Here is a 17,544-nt window from a genome sequence, read left to right as displayed (position 1 = left end):
TCTCTCCAGCAAAGACTTCTGCAGTTAAGGGAGCATGGTTTACTAAAATAACTTTATGTTGTTAAAAATTCATAGAAGGTCCAACACAAACTCCTAAATGCTTCTATGATGCGGGTAGTTGTTCCTGTTGTGGTAGCTCAAGATTTAACCTATTGGTTGCAGTGGAGATGCATCAGTAAAACTGTGTGCTGTGCAGAAAGAAGCACAAGTATTGATAAAGAGCTTGCAAATATTCTTTAATGAAGGCTTGCTTTGTTAATTCAGTCTTCAGAATTGAATCACTTGAATTTTGGAAAAGGAATCTTTCCAACTAAAAAGCTAGTGATAACAACTGTGGTAAAATGAAAGGAAATGCAGGATTAGAAAATTATTTTCTTAGTTTTTCCGCTGTCACCTTGAATCTTCTTGCATAAGTCCTTACAGCTTGTCTAGCATGTAAATTAATCGGGTGGATGATAGTTCACCATCAGTAATGCTTTGAGTCTTCTAAACACATTATTAACAGTTAATGATTTGTAATTATGGTTTCTGTAGCAATTAAATTATTGGCTTCTTTTCAAGTATTAAATTAGGATTTTTGCTTCTCTTCTCCATGCTGACACACATTTGGCATATTGGTAGGTAGCCTGAATACTGCAGTGGCAGCATTTATACATGCAGAATGGCTCCTGTAACAGAGCTGGGATGTATTGATGAAATTAGAGTATTTGTTGGTGGAAAGTGATCAGTGTTAGTTTTATGTAAGGCCTGCCACAAAGCAGGTCATTTAATCTGAAGTCAATTGCAATTTAAAATCTCAATGATTTAAAAAGAAAAAAAAAAAATCAATACTTCAAACAGCAAAGAAATCTTATTTGAGAGGGACTTTGAAGAGCTATAAATGCTCCTTCCTATAATTAGATTGTGAGATGTAGCCACAATCATATTACTTTACACTCTAAGATTTTTAGAGTAATCAACTGTTAGAATAGCTTAGCAAAGGAAGTAATACACACACTGTCACTGGGGCCTTTAAATCAGCCTCACCATCTTCCTAAAGCATGCATTACAAGTTATTAGACTTATTGCAGCAATCATTGTATGAAGTATCTGGTTTGTGGTAGGCAGAGGCCACATGATGATTGCAGCTGTCTTTTTATGGGAAGCTACTGGAAGATTTACTATAAGAAGGGAAGAAACCGCTTAAGTATTACCAGTGAAAACTGCACGTAACTGCTTACACAACAAAGCAGTACTAACACTATTGCAGGTTGAGACACCCAAGGTTTCTGCAAACAACTGTAACTTAAGCACCACCATGAATGAGGAGATGTTAGAGAACTGATGGCACTGTGGTCAATATGCTGGCTCAGACCATGTGAAAAAACAAAATTACTTGGGGTCGTTAGACAAATGAGCTTTCATTGATTGAATATCTTTCTACCCAAGCAAAATTCGCATCTCGCATTTCATCTTACAAAGGAGACTGGCTAAGCATCTTTTTATATCACTTCATTTTCAACAGTTTAGTGTGCTAAGACATGAAGACGTCTAAACAGGTCAACATGAGCTTAAAAGCTTGTTTCTCAAGCAGTGTGAATAGCGTAAAGAAACTATTGCCTTCAGCAATAAAGTTTAATTTTACAGCTTGATATGGGCTTCAGACAGCAAGCAGAAGTAAATTAAGTATCTAAATTTTACCACAATGCGCAATCAAGTTTCTTTTGTAGGTTTTCACTGAAGATGTTTTAGAAAAGGAGGAAAGGTGGCTACAATCCGTTTCCTTACATCAAGAGAAGCAGTGCTAATTTGAAGTGTTACAATACAATACAAGCAATACAAAAATGTTTTACGAAAACCCAATATTTGTGCTCTTGAAGAGCACAGTGTGCTATCAGTGAGAGGCTGGCAATCATAGATAAGAGCTGCATGAAATCTTTATCTAAACCCCAAAATAACGAGAAACTTGTAAAAAAAAGTCAGGCTAAATGCTTGCTCTCTGAACTGGTTTCAGGCATTCAAGGCCTAGACTTGCATGGTTTTCAGTGTAGACTTCAGGCTGCATAACCTCACATTTACTGTGCTGTGTTCCAGCCAAATCGTTCCACCTGTGTTTAGGCTTCTACTGATATTCAGAAAGATTTTTAAAGGACAGTGTGTTTTTCCATAGGTGTACAAGGATATAAAATTAGGATATTTCAATTCCTAATGCCTATCATTTTCTGCTTTTAACTGGAAATGGGATAGCTAAACACAGCAGGGCTGTCCTATGTCAGATTTGAACCAACTCAGAAAAGTTCCAGTGAGCACTTAAAGTGCTCGTGACTTCTGGGCTCACTGACCCTGGGATACTCCAGAGTACACTCAGAAGTCACTTTGGATATAGAGCAGATCTCACCCAAATGGGAATCATCAGTATCAGACCCTGAAACAGCAAGTATTAAGTTTGGGGGGTTTTTTTGGGGGGGGGGGGGAAGTTTAAAGAAAAATAAAAGTGAGAAAACAAACAAGAGTAGGAGATGCTTCAGTCCTGGCACCATTAAAGAAAAAAACAAGTATGGATAGGAAAGTACTACATTTCCACCTAGCACATATGCATACACACATGGCCTATCTGTTTATATGCACACTCACACATACTTATACATATGTATCCATACATATATATGGATGTGTATATACATATGGATGCCTGTGTGTGTATATATATATATATGTACACACACATATAAATAAAAATCTCCTTATGAACTACAGAAAGTGCAGCTCAGTCCCCCAACCTTTTCTACAGCACTGGTCGAAGCAGTGAAAGTCTACTAGCCATTTGCAAACCTAGCTCTTCATGGAAAAGTTTTGTTCTGTTTGTATAGCATTGTGGAACTACCAACCTGTCAGCTTCACCTCTGTGCCTGGGAAGATCATGGAACAGATCCTCCTAGAAGCTTTGTTAAGGCACATGGAGGACAGGGAGGTGATTCGAGACAGCCAGCATGGCTTTGCCAAGGGCAAGTCTTGCCTGACCAACCTAGTGGCCTTCTAGAATGAAGTGACTACATCAGTGGACAAGGGAAGGGCTATGGATGTCATCTATCTGGACTTCTGTAAGGTCTTTGACACGGTCCTCCACAACATCCTTCTCTCTAAATTGGAGGGAGATGGATCTGATGGATAGACTATTCAGGGGATAAGTAATTGGCTGGTTGGTCACATCCAGAGGGTAGTGGTCAATGGCTCCATGTCCAGATGGAGATTAGCAACAAGTGGTGTCCCTCAGGGATCTGTATTGGGACCAGTGCTGTTTAATATCTTCGTCAGTGACATAGACAGTTGGATCAAGTGCACCCTCAGCAAGTTTGCAGATGACATCAAGCCAAGTGGTGTGGTTGACACAACTGAGGGACAGGATGACATTCAGAGGGACCAGGACAAGCTCAAGAAGTGGGCCTATGTGAACCTCATGAGGTTCATGAGTACAAGGTCCTGCACCTGAGTGAGGGCAACCCCCAGTATCAATACAGACTGGGAGACGAAGGGATTGAGAGCAGCCCTGCTGAGAAGGGCTTGGGGGTACTGGTGGATGAAAAGCTGGACATGAGCCAGCAATGTGTGCTCGCAGCCCAGAAAGCTAACTGTATCCTGCCCCTCTGCTCTGGCAAAATCCCACCTGGAGTACTGCATCCAGCCCTGGAGCCCTCAGCACAGGAAAGACATGGACCTGTTGGAGCAGGTCCAGAGGAGGGCCACATAAATGATCAGGGGGCTGGGACACCTCTCCTATGAGGAAAGGCTGAGAGAGTTGGGGTTGTTTAGCCTGGAGAACATAAGTCTCCAGGAAGATGTTATTGGGGCCTTTCAATACTTACAGGGAGCTTATAAGAAAGATGGGAACAGACTTTTTAGTAGGGCCTGTTCTGATAGGACAAGGAGTAATAGTTTTAAACTAAAGGAGGGTAGATTCAGACTAGATATAAGGAAGAAATTTTTTTTTTTTTTTTTTACAATGAGAGTGGTAAAACACTGGAACAGGTTGCCCAGAGAGGTGGTAGATGCCCCATCCCTGGAAACATTCAAGGTCAGGTTGGATGGGGCTTTGAGCAACCTGATCTAGTTGAAGATGTCACTGCTGATTGCAGGGGGGTGGAACTAGATGACCTTTGAAGATCCCTTCCAACCCAAACCATTCTATGATCTTATGGTTCATTGTACACAATAGGCTCTTGGTCTGTGGATCTGACTGGACTTCTGACATTACAATGCAAATTTAATAATCATAATAATCTCAGTCCACATGAGCATGAGCTTAAATTTGCACAAGAAATGTATAACCTTTTAACTATGTCGGGCTGAGGGCAGAGTCTGTAGCTTCACCTGTATTCAGGAGAGCTCTAACTTGCAAACTTTTCACAATCCACTGCAAATACAAAATTAAACTTAGCCCAGAAGCACTATCTCACCATTTTCCTTTAAGAACTCTGCTAGATTAAGCAGAAAGATTTTAACAAAATCTCTTAAGCAGATTTTCATGAAGTCACCAGAATCTTTTCATGGAAAGCCTTTCTAGACTACTCAGCCCACAAATTTCTTTTTAGGAGATTCATAACTCTCACATCCAGATGAATGAAAATATGTATATGCATGAGGACAGGTATTGTTAGAAGAGCAAGCGAATCCATCACTTAAAGCAGAAAGTAGCCTCATCTTGGTAGGAACCTTGTTTCCTTCCTGGCTTTGTTTATAATCCCAGCTCAGGGGATGTTTATATATACTAGAGACCTGTTTAGATGGAGCTGAGGTGGCTTTAAGCTACTTGCACAGGCCCAAGGCTCTGATATCATTACCAAGCTGATACAAGAAGCTAGATAAAAGTCTTGGCTAGTACAATACACACCCCAGAACTCACAACTGAGCTACTTCCCTTGAGATAAGATCAATGGCAATCCCCACTCAGTTGCATAAAGGCCTTTAAGGCCTTCTGGAGTGAATGTGAGCTGGAGAAGTCACAAAAAAACCTAAACCCACCAACCTGTAAACTAGTGAATACTGTTTTAAGAACAAGTCAGGTTGGACATTAACATAGACCTGCTTTTCTGTTGTGTAGAACCAAGGTTTGTATTTACACTAGAGATGGAGCAATTTTCCACCTAATGGATGGAGGAGATTGCGAGACATGCATAGACTAGACCTGAGGAGACCAAACTTCAGACAAGCAGTCTCACTTGTGTCTCTTGCATCATTAAGACTTCAACCAGAGCTATGTCCCCCAACAAACAACCCATACCCTTTAAAATTTTGCATGTCAAGAATGACATAACAATGCAAGCAGTTGATCCTTTCCCTAAAAGGACTGCTAGTAAGGACTTTCATTACTGCTTCAGGCAGGTAACTTGGTAATGACATTCATGACCATTAGTTTGGGCCAGCTGTGGTTTTTAAAACTTGCAGTTAAATGCACCAACAATCAGCCAATATAATCAAAGCTTCTGATCAGGAAAGCCATCAAAACACCTTGAAATCAACAACTACCTGCTACAAATTAATTTTTATTTTATTTTTATTACTGTTTTAATCAAACTATGGTGAGGTGCAGTAAAAGAAAGATAGAACTGTTTTAATGCCCTAGGGAGGAAGTTGCCAAAGTGAGGCAAGGTATTAATACATTTATGACTAAATGAGGCCAACATTATTTAGTGAATAAAAGAGGACACCTCTGTGGTTTTGAGATGATCAAGGATCGACTGCAGAAAAACCATGCACTGTGTCACTATTGCCTCACAAGAACTTGTATTTACCATGACCACTACCCCCAACTCCCCAGCAGTTAAGTGTTTGGAAGAGAATAGAACCCTGAAAAAAAAAAAAAAAAATCACTCATATTTGACTCCTTTCAATGGAGTTTGCCAGCAGCCTTTCATTCTTTCCAGGTTAAATAGTTGGATCCCTCCCCACCTGGGGCAGAAGGTGATACCATGCAAGTCACAAAGCACATTTCTGCTCTGATTCGCAAGACTGCGACATGCAGATCTTGCTCTGTTCTCAGCATTCCTTTCTTAGGTTTGTGAGTGAATGGGATAAATTTGAAACAGAGCCTAACATATCCAGTCCTCCTAAATGGTGTAAATGGTGTTTTTGTAGAGGCTACCACATCAATCCAGATAGCTTCTTTAAGGGGCATCTCATGGCCATGAGCTGACAGAATCTTAATAATGAGAAATATATCTCAGTCGGAATATTTTCAGAATAGCATGCAAGTCCCATCTTTGACGGCAGCCATCACCCACACAATGGGGAGAGATACTAGTTGGGGGTTTTGCCTGGGGAGAGAGGTCTGTGTCTTGCATTTTGTATTAATGAGGTTTTGGAAACCTGGAAATGTCTGAGGACTCTATCATTCATTTAAATGGGCAGAAAAATAAAGAGACACATGGGGAAAATGAAGGCCCCTTCCTGACACTTATTAAAAGGGTTGAGCTATTTATGTATCATCAGGGAAACATTCATTGATTTCACAGAGATGAGCTGGATAATGGTATTCAGAGCTTTTCAGTTGTAGCCACTAAGTCAACTGCATGTCATTAATGACAAAAAAAGAATTGTCCCATTGCACTTTGGCACTATATGTGAAGCTAGCTTACATCACTAATGCAAATCTCACCATGACCTCATTTTGTATCATCTCTTCAAAAAGAGCCCCAAACTACAATTTCTAGGATGGTCCCTCCGAGATTTCTACTGGTATCAAAATTCACAAGGAACAACAACCCAGATAAAGCTATACCAGGAACAGTTTGCTACATGCCAAACCCATCTATAGTAGGTCTCAAGTTAAAGGAGAAAAAGTTATATGACTCGGTCAACTAATTATGTAATTAAGGTCTTGTACAGTGCCCTGACTTTTTGTTCTATTGTATGACACGTGAAAATTATCTGGCTTGCTGCAGGAAGTACCTGTTTTAGTAGCACTGTATTCAGTATTAGATATATTTTAGGAGAAATTAGTAAGTCTAAATTTTAAGCAATAGCTGCAGCCTCTGTGCAAACATTTCAGGACTCTTTCATACCAAGAGTAAAAGGATGGTGGAAGATAGGTACTTTGCCCCTGCTAAGGTGAAAGAGGTAGAGAGAACTGGTCCAACCTGTGTGAAAGGGAGCATGGTCAGCATTTTACACAGGTTAGCCAGGATGTAATGGGTGGTAGAATCATCACAAATTTGTTCAAGGAAGGATCAGCTGTACCTGGATAATTTAAAGACCTACTATCTAAGTTACTCTTACAATCTTTCAGCAATGGAGATTCTCTACTGGTGTACTTTAGTGCTTCTCTACCCTCCCTAGCATCTGGAGGGGATGCTTATCTGTCTCTATGAAGAGCACCCACCCTCAAGTTATAGCTTTTGCTGACTTGTGACTCAAGTTCTCCATGCAGCAACTTAACCTCATTACTTATTGTTCTGTCCTCAGATGAGTCCCTTCTCTACTGCACCATTTTATATACAAAGCTCATAACGGCAGCATTCTTGGTCCCTGAGCTAAATTATCCTTTGGCAGATTACTGACCTACAACTTCTTGTCACTCTTTGAAATGTAAAGTCGAGGAGAGGGTTATATTCTATTGACTTAACTAGACTTGAACACTTACCTTCCATGCTTTTTGCCAAAATTCTCAAACATGTACAGGCATGGGACATTAAAATGGAGTAGACATTTGCCTTGCTTCTAAGCCCAAAACAACCTATGTAACAAAGATGTAACACTTCAGATGTCAATGGCTTCTTCATGGGACAGCTAATATGGCAACCTTTATATTATTTTGCCTTCCTTTTGGTGAGGAATCCAGAGTTTAACAGGCTGTACACTGTTTTATAATGCAAGTGTAAAGATTTGTACTGCCAAAGCACTTTGAGCTTTGTTAGAGTGACATCCAGTGGCATACAAAGTTTTCTTGTTTGTGGCAGCATATAGCAGATAAATCTCTATTTGTGTACTACCAGCTTTCAAAATATTTCCTTTCATGATCATGAAAGTAACTGAGACATTAGAAGAAAATGCATCAGCTGAAGTCTTCAGACTGGGTTGCCTGAAGTAGGATACGTAAATTGATTTTTAACATGTCTATATAAATGACCTGCTAGTGTTGAGAAAAGCAAAACACTCCACTTTGTTATAGAACTTGTGGATGCCTGAAACTTCTGAAGAGCATGGATCAGGTACCCACTTCTGAAAATCCCAGGTTGCTGGTTTCAAAGACCACTTTAAGACAGTCATCTCACAAAATTCCTAAATGTATGCATTCATGAAATAACTAGGTACTCTGCTGGCAATTGCAGAATTAAAACCTGAGAAAACATTATCTCTTCTGGCACAGCTTTTTTAATCCAGCTGTTCTGACATAAAAGACATTAGAACCTCAAAAATAGATCCCTGCACACATCTTTTCCCCAAGTCCTGCAACAGGGAACCAAAGAGGGCAAGTCAGGGGGTGGATTTGGAGGAGGGTTCAATGTCACAAGAAAAAATGCTGGTGATTGCAGGCCAACCTAATATTTATCAGTAGAAGGCAGCAACCATATTTTGAGCACTAGAGAAAGCCCACCTAAATTAGTTCTTTACTGGTCAAAAAACCAACAGGGAGACACAAAACTAGTTCAAAGGCATCTTTGCCCTTCTCCACACAGAGCATACTAAAAATATGAAAGGCTCAAATTTGAGGTAGAAGTCATATGCCAGAAAGAAGGCATTGGATCAACTTGGACATGTTTTGCCATTCCAATAAGAATTATAGCCTGTACTACTGCCTACTTCTTCTGCATGCTTATGTTTAAGATTTATTCATTGTTTTATCTAGCATATATGAACAGACATGCCCAGTCTCTCAACCAATTTCAACATTAGATCATAGTTTAAACATCCTTCTGTACAGCAGGATGGCAGAACCATGCTCTGTCTGGCAAATATTTTTTATTTGAAACAAATTTTGCATTGATATGGAAAATACACTTCCGTCTGAGTCCAGACCCTCAGTGTAAACTGATGGTCCAAAGCAGAACATAAAAAGGACAGAAAGGGAGTATCTGGCTCAGTATGCAAGACTGGCAGAGGTGATCCCATGTTCATATTTCATGTATTGCCAACTTTTCTGATATTTGTAACTAACTTCTCCCATTGAGAAGGTATTAAATAGCAGAGGAAACTACATCCATCCTAGGCTTATGAAGGACATTTTCCTCCTAGCTTGGTCTCCAAATGCTCTGAAAGCATTTTTGCCAGGCAGCTAAAGAAACCAAAGTGAGTCCTATACTTTGAGCAAGGAGCCAGTTTTAAGGTCATGATAGAAAATGAGATGAAACAAATCCAATTGCACCTTGGCAGCAGCTGGAAACTCAGTCTACCATAGCAGAGGACTGATACATCTGCTGAACTGTATGGTGCTACTGAGAGTGAGGTCACTTAAGATCTAATTGTTAATGCAATTTCTTTTGTGGGGAGGAGAGGAAAAGTGTGCATGAGGCAAGCCCTAGGCCAAACAAGTGTACATCAGGCAGGAGGAAAGTTGCATGTTTTGAGCATCGACTTTTCCAAGAAAGGAGCCACTGGAGTAGAGAGACAGAGTTTGTATCAGAGCAACTGGCAAGACAAAAGCCTGAAAAGTAACAGCAAAATAGGACAATGTATTTCTCTCTCTTCCTCCCTCCTTCCCCACACTGTTCTTGGCACAATGGGAGGAAGACTGTAGAAATGTATTGGGGGCTGATAGAACTATCATAGAATTGTTTAGGTTGGAAAAGATCTTTCAGATAATGAAGTCCAACCGTTAACCTAACACTGCCAAGTCCACCACTAAACCATGTCCCTAAGCACCACATCTACACGTCTTTTCAATACCTCCAGGGATGGCAACTCAACCACTTCCCTGGGCAGCCTGTTCCAATGCTTGACAACCCTTCGGTAAAGAAATTTTTCCTAGTACCCAATCTAAACCTCCCCTGGTGCAAATTGAGGCCATTTCCTCTCATCCTATCTCCAGCCACCTGACAGAAGAGACCAGCACCCACCTCACCACAACCTCCTTTCAGGTAGTTGTAGAGAGTGATAAGGTCTCCCCCTGAGCCTCCTTTTCTCCAGGCTAAACAACCCCCGTTCCCTCAGCTGCTTCTCACAGGACTTGTGCTCCAGGCCCCTCACCAGCTTCCTTGCCCTTCTCTGGACACGCTCCAGCACCTCCATGTCTTTCCTGCAGTGAGGGGCCCAAAACTGAACACAGAACTCGAGGTGCGGCCTCACCAGTGCCGAGTACAGGGGAACAATCACCTCCCTGCTCCTTCTGGCCACACTATTTCTGATACAGGCCAGGATGCCGTTGGCCTTCTTGGCCACCTGGACACACTGCTGGCTCATATTCAGCCGGCTGTCGGCCAACACCCCCAGGTCTTCCTCTGCCGGGCAGCTTTCCAGCCACTCTTCCCCAAGCCTGTAGCACTGCATGGGGTTGTTGTGACCCAAGCACAGGACCCGGCACTGAGCCTTGTTGAACCTCATACAATTGGCCTTGGCCCATCAATCCAGCCTGTCCAGATCCCTCTGTAGAACCTTCCTACCCTCAAGCAGATCAACACTCCCTCCCAACTTGGTGTCATCTGCAGACTTACTGAGGGTGTACTTGATCCCCTCGTCCAGATCGTTGATAAAGATATTAAACAGAACTGGCCCCAATATGGAGCCCTGAGAACACCACTTGTGACCAGCCTCCAACTGGCTTTACCTCCATTCACCACAGCTCTTCGGGCCTGGCCACCTAGCCAGTTTTTCACCCAGCAAAGAGTAATGTCTCAGTGCTGACAGTTTCACAGAAGTTAAGTCCTAGATTGCAGGGTTTCTTTTCTCCTGGTAAACACAGCTAACAGAGGAGAAGAACTGGAAGGAGTGCTTTAAAAGACAAAAAATTATGCTAATTAACATGCTACCAAGCTAATTGGTTTCAATGCATAAGCTTGTTGCTGATAGCTGCTCAGTTAATTTGCTATTCCTGACCTGTTCACATCTCATTCTTCTTGACATGCATTTTATTCATAACATGACACCTAACATTACTCACACAATCATGAGATGAGTTGCAAACAGACTCTAGGTGTAGACCAATACCTTCATTCTTACCACAAAATCATAAATCCAATGCAAGACAAGCTTTTGTGCTAGAATGCTAATGGGCAGACCCCTACACTACCACTAACTTAGTAGAAAACACCCCAGCTTTCAGCACGTTCGTAAGCTGCATGATGCCTTCAGCATGCAGGCCTAAAAAAATCTTTTTATATGAATTAAAAGAGGTCTTGGTATATCCTAGGTAAAGTACTACTACTGTGTATACCAGCATCACACAAGGAATCTGTAGCAGAAATGGAGAATTAATTTAGTTCTTGCTGTATTTCACATTACATACATGGAAGTATAGACATATCAGAGCCTTTTCTCATATGATTACATGAACATAAACCTCTCCCCTTCTTTATATATGCTTGCATGGATACAACCAATCCAGTCCATTTACAAGTGACAGCAGAATTTATGTTCGGCCTCCATCAATCTGCAGTAATGCTGTGCTGTGTAAGAAGAAAGAAACTATTTCTGGTAAAACAGGTAGAGGATAACGTCACTGGTGCTTTACACACTCTCCTTTGTCTCCTGCCTTTCTTCTGCAAGTTTAATGGTGCTAGAGATTCGAACATACAATATAAACATAGCTTAACATACAACACAAAATTTGCTTTAAAAGACAAAATTGCTGAAGCAATTTTAAACACTTTCAGAAGCAAATGTTGCTCAGACAGACAAGTCTAGTTTTGACACACACCCCAAAAATAGCCATGTCAGACTCAGAATTTACATCTACATAAAGAAGGTTAACGAACCAGGCAAATTGTACTGCACAGGAAACAAATGCCAAATATTGCTCTTAGCTTTTTCTTGTGAGTCAGTGGCTGCTGTGGGAATGGGGGTACTAAAATAAATAGTACCACATACATAGTGCAGTTGGAACATTCAAAAATGCCATGAAGCTGTCAGTCTGCATGTCAGAATCAATGTGCAAGCTTGTCAGGAGAAAGGCAGGGTAAATTTGGAGCTTTAAATAGTCACCATCTTTTACAGTTGTTTATTAGCAGTAATGGAAGGAAGGCGTCCTTATGATTGCAAATCAGGCTCTTTATTCAGAACTTCACTGTAATTACCTTTTCATGTGAAATTTGTAAGGAATACATATTTATTTATGTCTGAAAAAGAAAAATCCTAGTCAGAGGTGACAAAACAATTCAGATTATTTGAAGATGCTCAGGGCTCCAGTCCAAGATTAAACTTGGAAGCATTAACAAGGTTTGGGGAAAGGGGGAGACAGGGAATTGAGAAAGCAAAACAGTCTTAACTGATATTGACAGAAACTCAGCAATGCAGCTACTTTGAAGAATCACAGAATCCCTAGGGCAAACCCCAAGGGTCCAAGCTCAGTTTTTAATCAGCTGTTTCAAAGAACTCTGATAATTTAGATCTGAAGGACCTTGACAGACCACCAAAGGTCCAGTTGCACAGCTGCTTTAATGAGAAACCTCCTGCTAACTTTTATGGTCTCTCAGTTGAAGCCTCCATGTGAATTGTTCCTTGCTTGACTTTTTTTAGCAGTGTCCTGCCCAGTCTCAGGTGGCTTTTTCCCTTTCAGATAGCTACTTTTCAGGTCTGTTCACAAAGAATGTGTAGAGATACTGAAGGCTTTGCTTTGTATACATGCACGCACAATTAAATGCATACCTGCACCTTGTTTCCATTTGCCTTTGCCTGCTGCTTATCAAGTACATATCATCTTATATCTGTATACAAAACTGTGTCTACAGGTACTAATTATACCTTCTTCTAATTTAATAGGAGGTTGGAGGTTTGCTTGCAACTATCAATTCACTGATTCCTAGACACTCAATGAAGCATCTAGGAACTGTAGTCATGGTTGAGGATTGGCTGACGGGGGGACATTTTAGCTGTGTAGACTGTATGTTCCGAGATGTTCTTCAGAAATATCTGACAGGATTCAGACAGAGCAAGAATAATGTGAGGACTAAAAAAAGTCAAATGTGAATTTTACTTTCAAGGTTCAAGTAACTAGACCTGAGCAACAGATCCATACATGTAATTTATGTGAAAGAATGACCTTGGAATGAAACTGGTTTTACTGGGTGAACTGGCCATTTCAGGGTTTGTTTTGGGGTTTTTTTTGGGGGGGAGGGATTTTTTTATGTTGTTGGTGGTTTTGTTTTTAAATGAAACATGGTTCGTCTCAGATCCATTGATCTGTAAGAGTTTTCTACAAGTCTTCCCAAAGGTCTGAAGCAACTCTTAGTTTATTACATTCAGGAATATAACAACTTGAAGAAAATCCAGATTAATTTCCCTTCCACCTTGGTCGATAAAGCCTAAAATTCACTTTTTTTCAGCTACTAACAAAAAAGCCATGATCCTGCAATGTAAGTGACCTGCTGTAGATATCAACATCCGTGTATGGATACATGCAATCCTGAACTCAGAAATTGCTTTGGGGTAAAACTACATACATGTAGGATGTAATTAATTCCATCTATTTTATTTTCAGTAGAAGTATGAGAATTTTTGAGGACTACAAATAATTATGTTGTCTCTACACATAGTGTTTTTGACTATTTGACAGCAGAGGTTTTGGCGAAGTGGAAATAAAACATCTCTGCAGCAGCCAACACTGGTTAACCTTTCCAGCTGACACTTGCATTTTAGGCAAGCTAGCAATCTCTGGTAGCATTCTTTGAAAAGAGACCTTCAGTGAAGGGCAATAAGAAAGTACTGAATAGCTTATTGCTCTCACAGTGTAGCTGTGGAACCTACTTCCACAGCTTAGTGCAACGTGTGTCATACCACAAATATTTACAAATACCTCCTTATTGCGGCCTTGAGAGTATAAAGTTAATTATGAGAATTACTCATCAAAACTCAGATGAGGGTTAGTTGTGTTATGATCTAGACCATCTCTCAAACAGGTACGAGCATAAACGCTTGAGAGTGATCACATTGGTAATATTTCCTTTTATGTTTTCAAAAAGCCACATCACTGCCTTTCACTGCCTATTTTCTGGTAAGTTGATTCTTTGCTTGATATTTTTCTGTTCAATCTGAAGTATGACACCCTTATTTTCTTTGTCTTCTTTATTTCACATAGAAATTACAATTTGATTCTGCTCCAAAGAAAATGGGATGAAAGACTTTTTTTCTTGAGAACACTGCAACAACTGTTTAAGATAATAATTTGGATATGGTAGTAATGCCTCTCAGTCACTGAGGAAAAAATATTACTGTCCACATCTACCTTCTCTTTTCCACAGGGTATGTATGTTGTGGTTCATCATTTTTCTTTATGCCACACATTATTCCCCATTATTTTAAACATCTATGCCATTGCAATCTCACTGACATCTCTAATACCACAATGGCAGTTTCAGCATGAACCTTTGGGGCTATTTAATAAAAAAGAAATTATCTTATAGCTTCTCTGTAAAGACCATAAATGCATTATTCTCATGACAGTGTCTAAAGAAACCTCTCTTGACTCCATGTCCCCGGGTTTGGTTGCTGAGCTATGGGGACAACCTGATTTTATGTTGGCATGTGCTGCCACCTAATGATACAGAAGCCAAGTCTTTTGACGAAAAGAATTAGAACTGCATCAAAAAAAAAAAAATGCAACCGCAGAAGGAACTTGCAAATCTAAATAACTGAATCAGTGCATGCCAAGTACATGTAAAGAACTAGGAAAAGCTGATCATAGAACTGACCTCGACTTGCCTGCTGCAAACAGCAGGTATGCAGATGGTTTTTATATATAAACCCATAGGTTCATCAGGTTTAGACCGACTCTAACCAAAAGGTGTCCCCACTGCACCACAGAAATGCTGTTAAAAGGTATCTTTTTGGAGCACCTAACAGCCAAGGAGGCTGCTGTTATCCCATACCTCAACTGTCCACCCCCACCAAGAAAGGGAATCTTTCCCAGGGAACTCCTCTACATCACTGCTTAACGCAGTGGAGACACTGCAAACAGCATAAGCCATTTTCTCCGATTTGAGTTCTGAAATGGAAGTTTCAGCTGGGAGAAATCCAATTTTTAAGTCAGAGATCTCATTCATTATTTTCATCTTTAATAGGAAGAAATAGTCTCTCTGTTTCAGCTAATTGCATGTAAATGAAGAATGGTAACTGCTGCAAGAAAGCAGAATTCCAGTGTGCAAAGAGCAGTAGCTTCCCTGAGTTCAAGTATACCTCTGACAGTTCTATTAGTTCATGAATTTACCACAGTAGCTTTTATTTAGTAACCAATCCAGAGATGCAGTACCAAATTTACTGCCCTCAATGCTGTATCTTCACTCCATCCTACCTGCGTATTATTTCCCAACACAGAACTAACAATACAGCTTCCAATACAGAACTGCCTATTATAGCATTTGATAATTTCATGCAAAGCTCCAAAACGGTACAAAAATACAGGCAAGCTCCTTCAGCTGAATAGATAAAAGCTTGTATTTACCCTACCTTGATACACCAGCTCAAAGGAAATCTAAGCCCATACAGGCTAGCAATGTACAACAGGACTACACCAGTCTAGGTGTTACTGTTCCCAACAAGAACATACAAGGTTTTGAGAACATTTGATGAAAAAACTCCTTTAACTCCAAAGAATTTTAAACCATTTTACTTGCATGATCTAAATAATTAGGATTTTTTAACTAGCAACAGCACTGAAATATAGGGAGCAGGCTTACAATTTAAACAGTGCATGGGTGGGACAGATAATACAGGAGCTTGTGGGGGTTGAGTTTGGCAAGGGAGACAATAATTGAGGAACAACGTGCCCATTCTGTTAGTCCAAAACCTGCAATAATTTTGCCAATTCAGATAGTGGCACATAAAGGCCTCCCATGCAATCCAGAAATACATGAAAAAAATACAGACTAATTCCAGAAGTTACAATGCTAGAAAACTAGTTGAGACAAAACTCTGTCATCCACTCCACACTTCATAATCCCTACCTGTTGTGCGCTTGAAGAAGGCAGATAAGACCACAGTCACTACACTCAGAATATTCACTCCAACAGCCATCCACAGCAGTACTCCAATAATACTCCTTGAGTACTTCTTCCCAAAGATAGCTTCTCCCTACCTTCTCTTATATCCCTTTCCTTTCCTTTTTCCTTTCCTTTCCCTTCCCACCACATGCTGTCAATTACTTTTAATTAATCCAATCAGCTAATAGCTTCCAACACCACCACTTCATCTTCCTTCTACTGCAGAAGCAGGGACTGTATTCTGAATTTTGTTGAAGAGGAAGCAGAGATGTATAGAAGGGGCAGGAGAAAAGTGGTACCTACAGAAGCAGTAGGCTCTAGAGCTTGAGAAGAAGTAGTCTGTGCCCCAAGAACCCAATGAGTTTTCTGTGAAGTCTGAGGCAAAAGCTTGGCAAAAAAGCAGAGACTTTTAAATGTAATCTGGGCTGGTTTTCTGGAAATAATATCCAAGAATAAGCGGTAAAATTTAAAAGCTGATTTAAATGTCACTTGTGATACATCATGCTTTCATACCTGCAGACAACACGAAGAGATTAGTTGTCCTGTGCTTGTCTTAATAGCCTATTTTTCTCTTGATTTCTGCTTACTGACCTGGTACTGCATTATTTGGCTTGTGATTTTTGCCTGCGTTTCAACACAGATAACAAAACTAATTTCACTGGAAAAGAAAAAAAACCCAAGCCAAACAAAACCAAGCAACCTGATAAAGCCTAAAATAATTTCTGGGCATGTTTCTATTGAAGTTTATACATTTGTTCTTCCAAATTAATTTGGGAGCAAGCTAAGAGTAGGACTTGATTAGAAAGAACCACAGTGTTTTGGCATGTCTACTTAAACAGAGCTTGAAGCAAGGTGGTGCTCTGCAGCAGCTTCTGATCCACTACTCAAGCAGCTAAGCTTGCTCCTGCTGACAAGCCCAGTTGTGCTGATTCACAGATGGAAGAATGTAAACACAAAAACAACCCTGACATGTCACATATGAATAAACCACATAATACCTTTTCCATATGCGTAAGGCTTGTGAAGGCACAAGTCGTACAATTTCTCAACTGTGTTCCTTTACCATGCTTTGTGTTATCATAGAATCATAGAAAGGTTGGAAAAGACCTTTAAGATCATCGAGTCCAACCATAATCCAACATCTTGATCCGTTCTACCTCTCACTTCTGCAGGTGGGTGCCAGGGCTTCCTGACAGCAGTGCTGATCAGAGCACAGCTAAATTCCATGTCACTGGCTGCAACCAAACTTAGAATTGGCCCTGGAGGTGTCTGCCTGAATAGCTGTAGTTTGCTCTTTTGAGCATGGCATGCCTTAATTGCAGACAGTTTTTAGCCCTTTGGGAAGAGGAGAGGAATTATTCATCTGTGTATAGTATGATAAATAAGTGGGTGTTTTCATTTAAATAAAAAGGGGTGAGCCAGAGCTCTCAGTGTTTCTGATAAG

This window comes from Haliaeetus albicilla, chromosome 24, assembly GCF_947461875.1.
Source record: "Haliaeetus albicilla chromosome 24, bHalAlb1.1, whole genome shotgun sequence".
Lineage (NCBI taxonomy): Eukaryota > Metazoa > Chordata > Aves > Accipitriformes > Accipitridae > Haliaeetus > Haliaeetus albicilla.
Note: the sequence above shows the minus strand (reverse complement) of the source record.